The sequence below is a fragment of the Vipera berus genome (assembly GCF_964194415.1).
Source record: "Vipera berus genome assembly, chromosome: 1".
NCBI classification, from domain to species: domain Eukaryota; kingdom Metazoa; phylum Chordata; class Lepidosauria; order Squamata; family Viperidae; genus Vipera; species Vipera berus.
Genome location: NC_138202.1, coordinates 115758042 through 115772432, shown reverse-complemented (window position 1 = coordinate 115772432; position 14391 = coordinate 115758042). Strand labels below are relative to the sequence as shown.

Below are 14391 nucleotides of genomic sequence, written 5' to 3'. Positions count from 1 at the left end.
AAAAGCAGTGCTTCTTTTGTAAAAGAAAAAGGTGCTGGAACTCACACATGTCATGCAACCTGCCTTGCCTACCCTACAAGGTTCCATCCCAAAAAAGGTGCCGGAACTCCGTTCTGAGCGTTCTATGACAAAAAAAGCCCTGCTTAAAAGTCAGAGAAAGAAACTTAGGAAAGAACCACCCAATTAAAAATGGTGGCAGAAAGCTTGTACTTCCAGACTTGCAAGACTGTGTTAATGTAATTAAATAGAATTAGTTCATCTAGCCCTGTTTACTGTCTAGTTTATCTGTGAGGGTTGACAATACGTACCTAAATATTTAATTGATCTGGTGCGGATATGGAATTTATATTCAAATGAATGAATAATCCAGTTTTTACCTATTGGTATCACTTCCAATTTGAACTAGTGAATAGAGTATCGTGCTATTTTGCTAAAGACATCTATATTTTGCATCAACAGCGGAATAGTAGTATGAGGTTTAGAAACAATCTTAAGAATGTTCTCTGCAAATAAAACTAATTTGTCTTCATATATTATTTTGTTTTTAACAAGCTATTGCCATGGCAGCTAAATCCCAGTGGTCAACAGCTGATCTAATTTCAACTGCATCACCATCTGGTGAGCCAGGAAAGGTGGTGGAGGAAGATTCTTCTACTGACTTGTTAAAAAGAGATCCAGGCTCAAGTACAAGTCTTGAAGCCAATCCAGCAAGATCTGGCTGAGCTTATGAGTGATTTAAAATGAAGGCAAGAAATAAAATGGTTAGATATGAAGATTGATTACAAACCCACAGTACCATATAGTCTTACTATATTGACTAAAGGAATAACTTATTTAGAATCACAACTGCACAGGAAAAATTTGTGTGAGACCGGCATTGAAAATCCTCCAACTCAATCAAACCTGAGTTATATGGAGCATTTTTTCAGAAAGCTCTTCTCTTTGGGAATGGCCTTTCTAGTCAAGATTGAACATGTGTTTAAAATTCCTTTAATAAGACAGAAGACTGGAACTAGTTCAAATACCTTTCTTATGCAGTTCCTTCATGTTACAACAAGAGATGAGATTTTACACATATTTTGCCAGGAATCAGTAAAATCTCCATTGACATGGGGTTCTAGCCAAAGTAACATATCAATCTATCATGATTTCACCAAGGACTTTTCAGAGAAACGAAGATTGTTTATAAAAGTTCAAAGTCTTGCTAGAGTACCACAGCTATAATAGTTAAATGAGCTTTCCCACTCCATTATGCATTAATAATCAATATCAGATTCACAGATTTGATAACACTGTGAATGAAGAGGGCTTTACCTTCTAGTTCAGACATGTCAAACACAAGGCCCACCCAGTAGGCCATATGCACTCTAGCCACGCCCACCCAGTAGGCCACACCCACCCTGGCCATACCCACCTGGCCCCCTGAGGGCAACCGCAATGCTGATGCGGCCCACAATGAAATTAAGTTTGACACCTCCGTTCTAGTTGAAATTGGCTGATGGATAAATCTTATTGTGTTTCACTTTATAGAATTGCTAAGGGAGAATTGTGATTTTGCCCAAGGAACAATGTGGGGGGGGGGAGGAAATCCTCATTTGAGAACTTTTAAGGTTTTTTTCCCCCTGTACTCTTGTTAATTTGTTGATAATGAGTCTGGGCATATTGCCAACTTTAGTCTTTATCTCCATACTTAGTGTCTGAGTTTAAATGATTGGTTTGCAAACTGTTCTGTATATTTATTTGTAATAAGAAAAGTCTTATAAGAAGAAGAATAAGAAATCATGCATTTCTTTCTTTCTTTCTTTTTTAGGGATCTTTTCATTATTTTATAAGAATGTTAAAGGTAAAGGTAAAGGTTCCCCCGTACATGTGTGCTAGTCGTTTCCGACTCTAGGGGCCGGTGCTCATCTCTGTATCAAAGCCGAAGAGCCAGCGCTTGTCCGAGGACATCTCTGTGGTCATGTAGTCGGCATGACTAGATGCCAAAGGCGCACGGAACGCTGTTACCTTCCCACCGTAGTGGTCCCTATTTTTCTACTTGCATTTTTATGTGCTTTCGAACTGCTAGGTTGGCAGAAGCTGGGACGAGTAACAGGTGCTCACTCTGTTACACGACACTCGGGATTCAACCCGCTAAACTGCCGACCTTCTGATCGACAAGCTCAGCGTCCTAACCCACTGAGCCACCGCGTCCCTATAAGAATGTTACTTTTTAGCAATTCTATTTTCTTACACACAATCACATTTTTTCTTTTAAGTAAAGATTCTATATATAATACAATGCTATTTGAATAGTAATTTGAGTTCCCATGATTCTATAAGCAATATTAGAAAATATGATAAATATTTTTAAAAGTTCATTTTTAGAGATTTGTTAAATGGTACAGGTTATAAAATAATCTGGTTTTGGGAAAATATTAATAAGTGGGCCAAAATAAAATTAATGGGTAAAGTATTTTACATTATGGGTCAAGGGAATCTAGGATAAAAATGTAATTTTAGCATATTTACAGTAATTTAAGCACAGGTATTGCTTATCTAGAAAAGACTTATCTAATGGGACAGTATCTCTATTAATGAAGGATTGAGTGGGACAAGTTTATTTAACAGATACTTTAATGACAGCTAAAGATGTGGCTGTTTTGGTTTGAACAGGATTTCCAGCTGATCTACAACATATTACTGATATAAATGGGCCTTATTTAATTATATGTGCTAAAATAGCAGGGACTGTAATAGCTATGATTAATGTTTATATAGCTAAGTTAGACTCTCCTGTTACATTTTATCAATGTTTTTGATACTTCAATAGGTGCATTTATGATTAAGTGGTAATAGGAGGAGATTTTTAATGAAATATTGGATCCTGAGCTACATAGAAATATACGTACAAAAACCCCACAGTCATTAGTAGGGAAACAATTAAGATCTATATGTAAAGGTTTGGTAGACCTTTGGCATTTGAGGTACCTAAGTCAAAGAGAACACACATTTTATTCAAGTGGCAGCAGAATTTTTTAAAGCTTGATTTTTTTAAAAAATAACATTGACTTTCTATCATCAAATTCAAGAATGTAATATTGATGTTTGTTATCTATCAGTCTATAGCACAATTATTTTAAACTGTGTTTCAGAAACCAGTCAAGGTGTTGAGAAATTGTTATTTCAAGAGTTCCTTACTGAATTATAAAGAATTTGTACAACAAATGCAGGTAGAGACATCGAAATAGTTTGATTTGAATTCAGAAACATCAAGTGCCCAATTTTTGAAAGTGAAGCATAAAAATGTTATATTCAAGGTCAAATAATTGCTTATGCATCATGTAAAAATAAGATTTAAAAAAGGGAGAATAATTTGAAAGATGAATTAAATATTTATGGACACAGATGCCCATCTCCTTCTTGTACACAAAAATACAGAAGAAATATGAACTAAATACTATCATATTACTGAAGACAGATTTCATATAAACATGTTTATGACAGAGATATTAGGAGAATGGTGAAAGACCTAGTAAGATTTTGTTTCATCATTTCAAACAAAAGAGAGATAGGGCAATGATTCCAATTATTAGCATTGAAAGAAATGAAATGTATAAAATTTTAAAAGATTTAAATTGTAAATTTCTAAAATTCTATTTAGAACTATATATCAAACTTTAAAATATATTGGATGAGGAAATAGAGGCCTTTCTAAGCAATATACACTCACTGCACTTAGATAATATCTAAAACAATTTTTATTTCCCTCCTTATCTGAGGTACAGATTAAACAAATAATTTTATGAATAGCAAGTGGTAAAACAGCAGGATTAGATAGATTCCCTATAAAGTGGTATAAAACATTTATAGATCTTTTGTTGCCAAAACTTTGTCAATTTTATGATGAGATACTTGATAAGGAAATATTATCAGAGGGATTTATTCAACCTTATATTGCAGTTATACTAAAATCAGGCAAAGATCATACCCATATGCTAATTATGATGCAATCCGACTGATTAACATTGATACAAAGATCTTAACAGCAAATAGATTACAGCAAGAGTTACCATTCATTATTAAAAATGATCAAGCAAGGTTTATCAAAACTAATCAAGCTGCAGACAATATTTGGTTAGTTGTGACTTGAATAAAAATAAAGACCAATTTGTAACCTTATCATTGGGTACTACATTATTTAAAAAACCATGTCAATTTCTGAAACAGATTTAGAGTTATAATTGAAGGCTACTTGGAAGTCCTATGGCAGTGATGGCAAACCTTTTAGAGACCAAGTACCCAAATTGCAACTGAAAACCCACTTATTTATCGCAAAGTGCCAGGGCCACATCAGCATTGTGGTGCCCTCAAGGGGGATGGGGGGCATGGCCCACTGGGTGGACATGGCTGTGGTGGTATGGCAGACTGAGTGGGCGTGGCCAGGGTGGGCATGGCCACCTTGATGTTGCTCATGGGGGTATGCCTGTGGAGGCTGGGCAGGATTGGAGGAGATCCAGGGGGTCTCTGGTGGGTGGAGCAGTGGGCAGGAGGCTCGTCCTGCAGGGTGAGGCTGGGGGCAGGGTGGGGATGCCATTGCTGTAGGGAAGGCAAGGTGAGGCAGGGGTGGCTGCTGCCTGACACTATCGGTTCTCGAACACAGAGGCCAGCTAGTGCATGGGGGCGTGCTCTACCACCTCTACTTGAGCTTGCTACACGGCTGCTTCGCCTCCTTTGTGCTGGGCGAGGATGCCACTCCGGGCTCCGGTGGTGGCCTAATGGACCTACACAAACTGCTGGCGGTGGCAGCAGGTGTGCCCACAGACAGGACTCTGAGTGCCGCCTCTGGCACACGTGTCATAGGTTCGCCATCACTGTCCTATGGGCAGGATTACATACAGTATGTTGGTTAGAGCAGGGGTAGGCAACCTTGGCTCTTTTATGACTGATGGACTTCAACTCCCAGAATTCCTGAACCAGCATGGCTGACTCAGGAATTCTGGGAGTTGAAATCCATGAGCCATAAAAGAGCCAAGGTTGCCTACCCCTGGGCTAGAGGTTCCCCACACATGATGTACATGACAAACTCGCAGGAATGGAGCCTTGTTTAGGGTTTACCCTCAATCAACTATAATAATAAGCTTAAAAGATGTAATAACTTTTTAATATGGAGCAGCTATAATAAGGCTTCTTAGCTCATTCACACACTATTTCTATAATAATCTTTTTATATATATTTAAAAAATCCATATGACATATCAGTTATACATGAAATACATGGCACATCTTTTAACTATAAATATTGGATGCTTTTACAAGAATGAACTGGATGTAACTAAAACATTGTCTTGGACTAGATGTCTCCATTTGAATTACCCCAATTATTCCAGTCTAGATTCTGGAGTGGCATACAGGTTTTGAACAACTTCATATGAAACACAATGGCAGCTCTTCAGAAACATTGGAACTAGAGAAATTAAGTCATATGCTTGACAAAAGTTGTCTAGGGACATCAGTTAAATTGTTTGTGACTCATGAAATCATTATCAATACGTTAGTATTTTTCCCACTAGTTCTTCATGAGTTGTCATATTGTTTCTTGGGTGGAGACATAGACAAACCATTACACAAATAAGTAGCACCACATATTTAGCACAATATACATACTGGGAAGATATGAGTCCATTTATATTATTTTTCTATACATCATTTGGGATGTAGAAGAATTAGGTAGCACATATAAACTTTCCCATAAAGTTATGAATAAATAAAATGCAGCCACTGGTTGCAATAATACTCTCTGTTGGGTTCTTGCATTTCATGCCTTCCCCTAAGATGGAAATGCTTTTCATTTTTTAAAATGGTATCCACCATTTTAAGTGAAGCTATTCTAAGGATTTTTCTGAATTCTCCAGAGACTTTTCTCCCTTATCCCTCTTAGGGAATCTTTCTGCTATGCATTTTTACCAAATCTTGCTCCTAGGCTCTTTGAGTTATTTCTTTTGTGCTTGCTCTAAAGATAAATCTCATGAAGAGGTGAGAAGACAGAGCTGAACTCTGACATGTCCCACTTAGTAGAAATGGAAAAAAAAACACAGTTTATCTTGGATTTCTTGACTATGGCTTTGGTGTTGTCCAAGGAGCTTGTCAGTTGGAATAGGGGTTGGGGCCCTGGCTCTGAGCCATAGTCTTGCTTTAGGAGGGTTCAGAGAAACAATTAAATAAATCTTCCTGAAAGCTGCTCCTCACATTTCCAAGTCACCTTCTAAAGAACTAATATGGCAGCATGGACACACTTTTGTCATGGAATCATCAGAGGCAGAAGATGATGACTCGAACCTGTTAGGCTGTCTGTCCATAGCAAAGATGCTATTTCATGCTTATTCAGCAAGACTGATGCTAATAAATAGTTTGTAGCACAGAAGGCTAATTAGACTGATAGAAATGAAATGCCATGAGACTTAAATAGCATTTCCACTTTACTTGAAAATTCAGATTCTTGAAGTTACTGGCTTCAAACTTTCAACCAACTTTTATTTGTGCTTCATCCTCTTACTCCTCCTGCAACCTGATACTTGTGATTTTGACTTCAGAATTCTTTATTTTGTGGTAGTTGTGGTTGATTTGATAGCACTAGGGGACTTATACAGCTTTAGATTGGGGAGGGTGGGTAGCATTCAAGATATCTTCTCTTTTGTTGTTACTTTCACAGCCTGCCCATAATTCTTGAAATCTGGGTGGTAGCTTTGAAGTTTTATCTTCAAATAATGGACTGGCTTGTATATTCCTTGGCCTTTACGGTAGTAAGATCCCTAAACTGAATCTCAGTTTATGTTATTTAACTATTCATAACCTAGTAGCTGAAAACAAGAAAGTCCTTCTTTCATTAGCAAATAGCTCTTGGGGATGTGCAGTCTTTACAACTACTATTGACAACCACGGGTAGCTCTGTCTGAGCAACTGGACAGTTTATTTATTTTACTGATTTATGGCTAATATTTATATGGCAACTCATCTTACAAATGCGACAATTCAAACTAAATGGGGATGCATAGTTTTTAGGCCTAAAATGCAAAACAGCACAGAATTTACACAGATCCCCAGTGAGATACAATCTCCTTATTCATTACCTTATTATATCTGAAATATTCAGGACATTTTAAAAGGTCATGATTCACAATGTTGTAATACGAGTTACACAAGGGGGGAGGTTGGGCTGGAATGAATATAATGTAAATGTAATGATGTAATGTAAAATAGAGCAATATTGTAATTCAGGGAGAAACTGACTGAAGAATTTAGGAGATATGAAAGAAAGAAAAAGAAAAAGAGAAAAAGAAAAAAAGGAAGAGAAAGAAAGAAAAAGAAAGGAAGGGAGAGAAAGAAAGAGAAAGGAAAAGACAGGAAGTAAGAAAGAAAGAGAAAGAAAGAGAAAGGAAGGAAGGAAGGCAGGGAGAGAAAGAAAGAGAAAGAAAAAGAAGGAAAGAAAGAAAAAGAAAGGAAGAGAAAGAAAGGAAGGAATGAAGAAAGAAAGAAAGAAAGAAAGAAAGAAAGAAAGAAAGAAAGAAAGAAAGAAAGAAAGAAAGAAAGAAAGAAAGAAAGAAAGAAAAGAGGGAGGGATGCAAGTTTGCAAAAATCACAGGTGTGTCAATTTATAGATGTAAATAAACATTTACCTACTAAAAAAACACTATGTCTCTCCATAGTGAGGAGAATTCTCACCTGGTAATCCCCACTGATGGGCAACTCGGTTTTGATCACTAAATGAACTTGGACTAGACAGGTCTATAGCTATTCAGACAGAGGATGTGCTTCTGACAATGCCTTAAAAAAAAGAAAGAAAAAAAAAGGAAAAAAACCCTAGCCTCTGGAAAGCAAGAAATATAGCTACCCTAAAGGCCTTGTTCTTCACAGCTTTTTCTATCAGTCCCATTAATAGGTTGTAAATCTGGGGGAACAGAGTTTTAAAAGGCACGTAAGCATTACTGAAACCACATGTACTAAAGAAAATTAGGTGTACAACATCTTTATTACAGAACTATACATTAATTTTATTGTAACTTGTTTCTGTGCAGAAGTAAGTCCCCACTGGATAGGAATGTAACAGATAACCTTGGTGATGTCTTCTCTGTGATTTGCCAAAGTGCACCCAGTTGTAATAAATGGAATTTAGTGCCATCCTCACTCCCAGCAAGGAATGTTTATGGTTATCGATCAGTGTGCACTTGGAAAGTTATGTATAAAATCATTGTTTATTTAAAACTACTGTATAAATAAAAACTACCATGCCTCTGGGAAAGGTACATAAAAAGACAAGCATTTGTGAATTCTGTTTTTGGAAATATAAATCCTATGTACTTAATTAAAAATATTTCCGTGTTGTGAGATACATGGATCCCCTAGATTTTATGTATCCCCAAGCTAGGCTTGTAAACAACTGCTTATTTGTACTTGCTTGAAAACTTGAAAAGCCTGCTACATTTTTGCCACTGCAACCTAGCACCATGCCTTATCTGCGCGATTTGAATCTTCCCCTCCCTTCTTTAAAGAATGCAATTTAATATAGCCTTGATTAAAATCTGCCCACCCCTTTCTGGAATCTAGCCATCTTGCTTAAAAAAGATAGGTCAACTGTCCATAGGAATGTTTCTTGCAACACAACTCCTGGAGAGTATTGCATTGTGAGAGGCAGAACAAGGAACAGGCTAAAATGGATCTCTTTGAAGTTCCTGACTTAGTCTATTTCCACATACTATGGAGGAAACAGGATTTAATTTGCTTGATTATATCACGGTACATAGGAATTTACACAGGGCATCCTGGTTCTAGAAGATGAGCATCTGGTTTGGAAAATAGATTTTTAGGAGAATCAAATGCAAACAAGCCAAATTAAATAAGAAATGTCTGTGTTTTACCACCTCTCTGATGTTCTTTACTACTTGAGGAAGATTGACTTTAGCAGAACAATACCTCTTCTATAATCTACTTGAAAATCAAAATGGGCAGGGCTATTTAGTCCAAGCCACATTCTACCCTCCAGCAGTTGCATTCTGCTCCATTTCCTTTGTATACTCCTGATAGCAGAACCATGGACATTACTATTTACAGCGACCTGAATAATACAAAGCTTCAAGATGAAACATAGATAGGCAGAAGACAAGGAGAGGAAACTACTAATAAGAAGAGCAGCTTGTGGGAGGATGCTTTAGGAGTAAGATATTTCACTCGGGCTACTTTATAAAAAGACCTGTCAAAGCTCTTAGAAACCGACTAATGTAGGAGAAAGCTCTTAGGGAGCCTGTTGAAATGCATAGGAGACCATTAAATAGCATCTTGTAAGTCCCTAATGGCAGTAAAATGAGGTAGATCTACATACTTTTTCATGGCAATATCTTGATTGTCTGAAGGTAGTTTGAAAAACTTCAGCTCTGCATTTTTTTTAACTTGAATGTATTTATGTCATCCATTTATTCCAATATATGCAATTTTGTCTACCATTTGTCCTGCGCTGTATACCTTTTTCACTAATAAATGCATTATGGTGCACCAATTCCTAATATAAGCATTTCTATAACAATTTCAGTTCTTATGCACTCAGTCCTTATTAATGTTGTTAGAAGTAGTGTGGAATAGGTTTTACAACAATGAAACATAACAAAAAATGTTATTTCCTAATATGGCCCCAAATCTTCTTTCTCAATTACTTAGACCTTACCTCTCTAAATGGGCCTTTAGGAGGTTTTTCAACTCATAGTATAGAAGATTACAGTTTTGGTGCAGTTTCACAAATGGCTAGATCTTCATTCAGATGTGATCACTTTTAAATCCTTTTCTTAAAGGTTTGACATGATGATGCTTTGCACTGATGATGTTACCTAGCTTGGCTATTGAAATGTCTGCAAGCAAACAACCAAGGTCAGAGATCACCAAGGATCTCTCTGGTCTGAAATGAATAAAGATCACCATCACCGACTACATTGCTCCCCATGTTATGATACAATTCTTCAGAATACAAATATTTAGTCTGATGTGACTAAGTCGCTTTTAAGACTACCTTTCTCTCATGGCTGCTCTTCTCAATTCCACCACAAGAGGGGAGCACATTACATACGTTGCTATGTTTTATGAGGTAAGTCTGGCTTCTTCAGCCTGATTAAAAACGGCGGGAGGTGTCAACTGATAACTCTCATGAGAGAAATTTTCCACAACTTCTCAATTCTAATTGAGGAAAAGCAGTACAAGCAATAAAAAGATAGCTACAGTTTATGACTTCGTGCAATTGACCTCTGTTGCATTTATAACACCTGTGGATTCAGTTGGTTCTCAAAGCTGTTTCACAAATGGGATGTATATCACTGACTAGCCAACCAATTTCTTTTCGTTTAATCATTGGTGAGATCATTCACAAAATAATTGGCATGCGATCATTCTGAAAGATAGAAATTTGCTTATATCAGCTAAGGTCTCATTTCCAATCTCAGACCATACATGTGACATTCTCACTACTCAGAATTGCTCTACGTTGGAGATGGGAGTTCTCTAAATATGATATATAAATAAATGTTCTATGTCCTAGTACACTGGTCCCCATCCCCCAGGTTGTGCCCCACTACCGGGCCACAGCCCGTTCAGAACCAGGCTGTGCAAGTAGCGGGGGAGTGAGCCTGTACACGAAGCTCCACTTGAGTGAAGGTTGAACACATATACCCACTGCTCGCAAAAATGGAGCTGTGCATGTCTGCACATCTGCCACGTAGAAAAAACCATCCTCTCTCTCCCCCCAACGCCAGGCTGCCAAACCAGAAAGTTTGGGGACCGCTGTCCTAGTAGACAATATGAGCCAGCAGTGTGCTTCAGCTGCCAAAAAAGCAAATGCAATAAAGTTTTAGTACCGCTTTATAAGGCCTTGATAAGACCACAGTTGGAACACTGCATCCAGTTTTGGTCACCATGATATAAAAAAGATGCTGAGACTCTGGAAAGAGTGCAGAGAAGAGCAACGAAGATGATTAGGGGGCTGAAGGCTAAAGTACATGAAGAACGGTTGCAGGGATTTGGTATGTCTAATCTAGTGAGATTTTTAGATTAGAAGTGACATGATAGCAATGTTTCAGTATTTGGGGGGCTGCCACAAAGAAAAGGGGGTCACCTTATTTCCCAAAGCACCAGAAAGCAAGAAAAGAAGCAACAGATGGAAGCTAATCAAGGAGAGAAACAACCTAGAACTAAGGAGAAATTTCCTGAAAGTGAGAACGATCAACCAGTGGAATAACCTGCCTTCAGAAGTTGTGGATGCTCCATCACTTTTAAGTGATGGCTTTTAAGAAGAGACTGGATAGCCATTTGTCTGAAATGGTATGGGGTCTCCTATTTGAGCAGGGGTTGGATTAGAAGACCTGCAAGCTCTCTTCCATCTCTGATATTCTATGTTCTATGTTGTAAATTTAAAAAAAAAATTGTATTATGATTCATGGTTGATCTGTTCCATTTGTATGTCTCCCCCCCTCCCCCTGTGCAATTGACACCTACGTACCCACTGATTTGTGTCACAGGAGTGGTATAATTAAGGAAATGACATGTCAATCAATGTATAAGTAATATAGTTGTTATACTATAAATGTGCCAAATTCAAAGTATTTGCATCTTCCTATAATGAAAAAAATGGATTGTCATTTTCTTTGATCTTAAATAGAATGTCAGCCTTTCAAGAGAGAAAGTTCTCCTGAAGAATTAAGAAAAAATATACTTAAGCAAAGTTTTCTATAAAGAGATGTCTCCAAGAAATCGGAAAAAATGTTGATAGCCTCCAGAGTATTATTACTTTGACTCTAAGTTAGTATATAAGAATCCCAGTAACCACTAACAGCCTTGCCTTCCAAACATTTGCCTAAAATCCTCTTCAAACATTGTCACAATTTGTGGCAGAGAAATCCATTAATCAAATCCTGTGTGAACTTGGGGGGGAGAGGTTGTATCTGTTGACAATTATCAAGTTTCCATTTTCTCCTCAACTTATAAATCTCTATCAAATGCCTTTGTGTATATCTTCCACATATGAAGGATACCCCCATTCCCCTGCTGAGGTGATGTGGCTCCCAGATTATGGAATTAGCTTCACAAGGAGGAGCATTTGCCTTCTGCTTTAGCAGTATTTAAGATGTTAAAAATACATCTTCTCATCAAACTTTTAGTTGTTAATAATTTTAATGACTGCTTTTATATATAAAATCAGCAGCTAGAAAAAGTTGTGTGTGTGTGTGTGTGTGTCTATATATATATATTTATTTTTATTTTATTTATTTATTAGTTTTTATAAACCGCCCTTCTCCCGAGGGACTCGGGGCGGTGTACAGAGGAAGGAATGTATACAGAATTATTATATTAACATATTACAGTCCTCATACAGATATATTACTTGGTTTACGCTTGCCACAGGTCAAGCCTGTCTGTCTTGCATCCTGTTGAATTTATTAAGAGGAATAACATAAGTGAAGGTTGCCTGTTGATCATGCTACACAGGTCCCAGTTTCTAGCCTTGGGCTCCCTCTCCTCTTCTAGCAACTCCATTAAATCATTGGGAGGGTCATTTAATGGCTCCAGAAGCCAGTTCTTTGCCTGCTGTGCTCTGTTTAGACTAGCATGTTAATCAATTCCTAGCAAACAGGACCAAGTTAATGGGCTCTTCTTCATGGCTCATTTAAAGTGTTATTCACCTAGCAGAAAACTGTATCAGCAGCATAAGAACTGCTGCCCCTGGACTTAATCCCTACTTTGGTCTAGGCTTGTCACTTGCAAAAGGTGGTGTCTTCATTTATTGCAAGCAGGACATGTTAAGGGGCTGGCAGATTCTCCTGTTTCCCTTCCCTCTTACTAAACTTCACTTCCAGGTGGGAAAAATTCCATCAAATGTGATCCTCAGCATGGGATGAGATTGCAGAGGAGATAAGTTTTGACAGATGGCTAGACTGGTGGGTTTAGCCATCCATCAAAATTCAAACCAGACTGGTGACAAGTGACCCAGAGACTTGTATGGAAAGGAATCATTTTGTTACACTATGGCAATGTGCACCCTTTGTCTGTCTGAGCCTGTTATCTGGGTTACTTATATAGACAAGTTTGTCACTATTTCAGGGTATTAAAGTAATAATAACAGCAGCAGCAGCAGCAGCAGCAGCAACAACAACAACAACAACAACAACAACAACAACAACAACAACAACAATAATAATAATAATAATAATAATAATAATAATAATAATAATAATAAAGTTGGAAGGGACCTTGGAGGTCATCTAGTCCAACCCCCTGCTCAGGCAGGAAACCCTATACCATTTCAGACAAATGGCTGTCCAGTCTCTTCTTAAAAACCTCCGGTGTTGGAGCATTCACAGCTTCTGGAGGCAGGTTGTTCCACTGGTTAATTGTTCTAACTGTCAGGAAATTTCTCCTTAGTTCTAGGTTGCTTCTCTCTTTGGTTAGTTTCCATCCATTGCTTCTTGTCCTGCCTTCAGGCGCTTTGGAGAATAGCTTGACTCCCTCCTCTTTGTGGCAGCCCCTGAGATATTGGAACACTGCTATCATGTCCCCCCTCATCCTTCTCTTCATTAAACTAGACATGTTCAAAAGTAGTGGGGTTTGGGCAGAGGAAAGGGTAGGGGCATCATGCACTGTTTCACCCAACACTCCCACATACTTCTCCTCTGCTAAATCAAGAATTTTTTAAACCAAATGCCAAACCCTTGGCAATTGATCAATGATGGTGGTGGGGGTGTTGCAACAGTGAAGCAAGAGAGAAAGTAAGCTTGTACATCCACACCCAGTTGATCCCCTTGAAGAGAGTTTTTTGAACCTACACTGAAAAGAATAGCTAACAACTACATAGAGGTGGGTATGTGTTTAAATATAATCTCTTCATGCCAGAATTGAAAGTTGTGTTTTTGTAAGCATGAAGTGGTAGGAAATGAACAATCTCTCCCATATCCTCTTACTTCACTATTCAGCCCCCCAGTACTACAGCTGATCAATTACTATTTTGGCTGATTTATTGATGGGATCACATCACTGTGCCCCAATAGAATAGCCAGTGAGTTGTACCTGTTTCTTTCATACATACATATATATATACATACATTTTTTTTAAATTCCATTTATATCCCGCCCTTCTCCGAAGACTCAGGGCGGCTTACAAGCTTAGCAGTAGCCTTCATTCTATGTATATGCCTGTTTATTAGGGCTTTCACACACACCCCAAGCGGCATTATTACAAAGTCAGCTTAATTGCCCCCAACAATCTGGGTCCTCATACATATTAGATGTTTAGTGTTGGATTTTAATTTTTTCCCTGTGGGTTCTTTAATTTTGGAGTTTTTTTTTTCTTTTTCTGTTTAGTGTTTTTTTGCAGTGTATTCTTTA

The 14391-nt window shown here is 37.8% G+C and overlaps 1 protein-coding gene across 1 annotated transcript in view; it reads right to left on the bottom strand.

Moving 5' to 3' along the window:
- SYT7 (synaptotagmin 7) overlaps nt 1-14391 on the bottom strand; it is a 250613-nt gene that overhangs the window by 27074 nt on the left and 209148 nt on the right. The gene's annotated exons all lie outside the window — the stretch shown is intronic.